General features: G+C 53.2%; 1 non-coding gene across 1 annotated transcript in view; it reads left to right on the forward strand.

Annotated features, from left to right (window-relative positions):
* The first annotated feature begins 3355 nt into the window (after positions 1 to 3355).
* The window catches only part of LOC124562670, a 1910-nt gene continuing 265 nt past the window's right edge, over positions 3356 to 5000 (forward strand). Inside the window, exon 1 of the ribosomal RNA XR_006969603.1 lies at positions 3356 to 5000. This exon is cut by the window's right edge and continues 265 nt beyond it. This is a non-coding gene — a ribosomal RNA (small subunit ribosomal RNA).

Below are 5000 nucleotides of genomic sequence, written 5' to 3' on the forward strand. Positions count from 1 at the left end.
TGGGCCTTAACGTAACCCACGTTGCGCCTTAACGTAACCCACGTTGCGCCTTAACGTAACCCACGTTGCGCCTTAACGTAACCCACGTTGCGCCTTAACGTAACCCACGTTGCGCCTTAACCTAACCCATATTGCGCCTTAACCTAACCCATATTGCGCCTTAACCTAACCCATATTGCGCCTTAACCTAACCCATATTGTACCTTAACCTAACCTATATTGTACCTTAACCTAACCTATATTGTACCTTAACCTAACCTATATTGGGCCTTAACCTAACCTATATTGGGCCTTAACCTAACCTATATTGGGCCTTAACCTAACCTATATTGGGCCTTAACCTAACCTATATTGGGCCTTAACGTAACCCACGTTGCGCCTTAACGTAACCCACGTTGCGCCTTAACGTAACCCACGTTGCGCCTTAACGTAACCCACGTTGCGCCTTAACGTAACCCACGTTGCGCCTTAACGTAACCCACGTTGCGCCTTAACCTAACCCATATTGCGCCTTAACCTAACCCATATTGCGCCTTACCCTAACCCATATTGCGCCTTAACCTAACCCATATTGTGCCTTAACCTAACCTATATTGTACCTTAACCTAACCCATATTGTACCTTAACCTAACCTATATTGTACCTTAACCTAACCTATATTGTACCTTAACCTAACCTATATTGTACCTTAACCTAACCCATATTGCGCCTTAACCTAACCCATATTGCGCCTTAACCTAACCCATATTGCGCCTTAACCTAACCCATATTGCGCCTTAACCTAACCCATATTGCGCCTTAACCTAACCCATATTGCGCCTTAACCTAACCCATATTGCGCCTTAACCTAACCCATATTGCGCCTTAACCTAACCCATATTGCGCCTTAACCTAACCCATATTGTACCTTAACCTAACCCATATTGTACCTTAACCTAACCTATATTGTACCTTAACCTAACCTATATTGTACCTTAACCTAACCTATATTGTACCTTAACCTAACCTATATTGGGCCTTAACCTAACCTATATTGGGCCTTAACCTAACCTATATTGGGCCTTAACCTAACCTATATTGGGCCTTAACCTAACCTATATTGGGCCTTAACGTAACCCACGTTGCGCCTTAACGTAACCCACGTTGCGCCTTAACGTAACCCACGTTGCGCCTTAACGTAACCCACGTTGCGCCTTAACGTAACCCACGTTGCGCCTTAACGTAACCCACGTTGCGCCTTAACCCAACACACGTTGCGCCTTAACCCAACACACGTTGGGCCTTAACCCAACACACGTTGGGCCTTAACCCAACACACGTTGGGCCTTAACCCAACACACGTTGGGCCTTAACCCAACACACGTTGGGCCTTAACCCAACACACGTTGGGCCTTAACCCAACACACGTTGGGCCTTAACCCAACACACGTTGGGCCTTAACCCAACACACGTTGGGCCTTAACCCAACACACGTTGGGCCTTAACCCAACACACGTTGGGCCTTAACCCAACACACGTTGGGCCTTAACCCAACACACGTTGGGCCTTAACCCAACACACGTTGGGCCTTAACCCAACACACGTTGGGCCTTAACCCAACACACGTTGGGCCTTAACCCAACACACGTTGGGCCTTAACCCAACACACGTTGGGCCTTAACCTGCTCTGTAATTGTCATACGACGCGTTAAATTAGTGTGGTGTTGCCTAACTGCAACCCCCGCAATATAGTTTGCTACTCGCACTGCCTGGTCCCCAGAGTATCGCTTCATGTTAAACACCTTGCAGCTATACACTGTAATGCGGATGGCAGCAGGACGTACATGCTCAATGCCCTTCGCAGTTGTTCATTGGCATTTGCATGGCGAAGCACAGCCTACGTTGTGGTACGGCGTGTGTCAACTGTCCGCTGATGTTGTACGTCCAAATCACACACTGTACTGCACATTGGTCCTCATGTACTGAATGATACATCGTGGTACATGTGTGACCGTACCACGACTGCGCCAACAACGGCGAACCATACGGTCCAAATATTGTGCACTCAGCTACGTGTCGTCTCCCTATAAGAGCTGGATTGCAGTATGGTATGCCGTGGATGGCGATCAGCATGAGCCGTCTGTTGATGTAGTGGCGCGTGTTGTCAGACGTAGTCGTCTCTTCTCACACACCGTGATAGCATGGTGCACTGCGTTCCACATCTGCGACATGCGACAGAGGCCGGTTGACAGTCGTTCGCGCAATGGACATCGCATACGTACGGGGGCCACCTTCCACGTGTTCGCGAAGCGTGCACATGTTGTTGCGTGTATGTGGGCAGACATAGTGTGTCGTGACACCTGACACAGGCATGCAACAATCGTTGAATTTGCAAATGGCGATGGACGTCTACGTTTGCTGGTGACGTTACGCAAATGAACAACTGGTAAACGGTTGTGGTGCGGTTGTTCTCGCTAGAGGTGAATCAGTGATGGCGACGATCGGTTGAGCTACCAACCGGTTGTTTCAGCGATACCCACCATGCCCACGAACGTGAATGGCATGTGGGTGTGAAGCGATACGCGGCGGTGGCTGGGTGGGACCGTCCCCGGCCGGTGAGGGGGGGCCTCCCGGCGTGCTGGCCGCGCGGTGCGTGGGCGCACGCGCTACAGCCGGCTGGTGGGGGCGGCCAGTGGCAGGCGCGCCGGCCGACGGAGGCGGCAGGCGGCGCAGCTGCGCGCCGGCGCACCCTGCACGCGGCGCCGTGCGGCCAAAGTAGGTCCTCGCGGGCCCGGTGCGAAGCGCGGTGGACATCTGCAGTGTGCTGGTCCGATTGAGGACTGTGTGCGCTGAGGATGCGCCGCCGCCCGGCGCTCGGCGCCGCGACGCCGTCTGCTGCTCGGTCGCCTCTGCGGTTCTCGCAGGTGGTTTGTATCGCAGCTGTGCGGACGTGTTGGCGCGTGCGCTGTGCTGGGAGAGTTCGCTTCGGCACCCAAGTGGGGCTTTTGTCCTTCTGTGGCGCTGGCGTTGGAGCTGCCGGCCACCGTAGGTGGCGCGTGTTGTCTCCCGCCGGCAATGCCACGACAGCACGCTCCCGGGCCTCTGTCGGCAGCGGCAAGCTCAGTTGGGAGCACGGGTGGTCGCACCTAAAGCGTCTACTCGCCAAACTCCGGGCGATTGCGCCTCTCTCGAACCCGACCAAGTACTTAGGACGGCGCTGCGCGCCGCCGGGACCTGAGAGGGTTTCGAGGTGTATTGTGCAGGGGAGCTCAGCCTCCTCCTGTTTGCAGAATAATTGAGCGGACGCTTGCGTGTTCGCGCGGGCCCCCGGGACACACTCCCGGGCGGCCGGCTGCTCAGCTCTAGTTGACGCAGCTCCCTGGTTGATCCTGCCAGTAGTCATATGCTTGTCTCAAAGATTAAGCCATGCATGTCTCAGTACAAGCCGCATTAAGGTGAAACCGCGAATGGCTCATTAAATCAGTTATGGTTCCTTAGATCGTACCCACGTTACTTGGATAACTGTGGTAATTCTAGAGCTAATACATGCAAACAGAGTCCCGACCAGAGATGGAAGGGACGCTTTTATTAGATCAAAACCAATCGGTCGGCTCGTCCGGTCCGTTTGCCTTGGTGACTCTGAATAACTTTGGGCTGATCGCACGGTCCTCGTACCGGCGACGCATCTTTCAAATGTCTGCCTTATCAACTGTCGATGGTAGGTTCTGCGCCTACCATGGTTGTAACGGGTAACGGGGAATCAGGGTTCGATTCCGGAGAGGGAGCCTGAGAAACGGCTACCACATCCAAGGAAGGCAGCAGGCGCGCAAATTACCCACTCCCGGCACGGGGAGGTAGTGACGAAAAATAACGATACGGGACTCATCCGAGGCCCCGTAATCGGAATGAGTACACTTTAAATCCTTTAACGAGTATCTATTGGAGGGCAAGTCTGGTGCCAGCAGCCGCGGTAATTCCAGCTCCAATAGCGTATATTAAAGTTGTTGCGGTTAAAAAGCTCGTAGTTGGATTTGTGTCCCACGCTGTTGGTTCACCGCCCGTCGGTGTTTAACTGGCATGTATCGTGGGACGTCCTGCCGGTGGGGCGAGCTGAAGGCGTGCGACGCGCCTCGTGCGTGCTCGTGCGTCCCGAGGCGGACCCCGTTGCAATCCTACCAGGGTGCTCTTGAGTGAGTGTCTCGGTGGGCCGGCACGTTTACTTTGAACAAATTAGAGTGCTTAAAGCAGGCAAGCCCGCCTGAATACTGTGTGCATGGAATAATGGAATAGGACCTCGGTTCTATTTTGTTGGTTTTCGGAACCCGAGGTAATGATTAATAGGGACAGGCGGGGGCATTCGTATTGCGACGTTAGAGGTGAAATTCTTGGATCGTCGCAAGACGAACAGAAGCGAAAGCATTTGCCAAGTATGTTTTCATTAATCAAGAACGAAAGTTAGAGGTTCGAAGGCGATCAGATACCGCCCTAGTTCTAACCATAAACGATGCCAGCCAGCGATCCGCCGCAGTTCCTCCGATGACTCGGCGGGCAGCCTCCGGGAAACCAAAGCTTTTGGGTTCCGGGGGAAGTATGGTTGCAAAGCTGAAACTTAAAGGAATTGACGGAAGGGCACCACCAGGAGTGGAGCCTGCGGCTTAATTTGACTCAACACGGGAAACCTCACCAGGCCCGGACACCGGAAGGATTGACAGATTGATAGCTCTTTCTTGATTCGGTGGGTGGTGGTGCATGGCCGTTCTTAGTTGGTGGAGCGATTTGTCTGGTTAATTCCGATAACGAACGAGACTCTAGCCTGCTAACTAGTCGCGTGACATCCTTCGTGCTGTCAGCGATTACTTTTCTTCTTAGAGGGACAGGCGGCTTCTAGCCGCACGAGATTGAGCAATAACAGGTCTGTGATGCCCTTAGATGTTCTGGGCCGCACGCGCGCTACACTGAAGGAATCAGCGTGTCTTCCTAGGCCGAAAGGTCGGGGTAACCCGCTGAACCTCCTTCGTGCT

This window comes from Schistocerca americana, unplaced genomic scaffold (genome assembly GCF_021461395.2).
Source record: "Schistocerca americana isolate TAMUIC-IGC-003095 unplaced genomic scaffold, iqSchAmer2.1 HiC_scaffold_1171, whole genome shotgun sequence".
Classification (NCBI taxonomy): domain Eukaryota; kingdom Metazoa; phylum Arthropoda; class Insecta; order Orthoptera; family Acrididae; genus Schistocerca; species Schistocerca americana.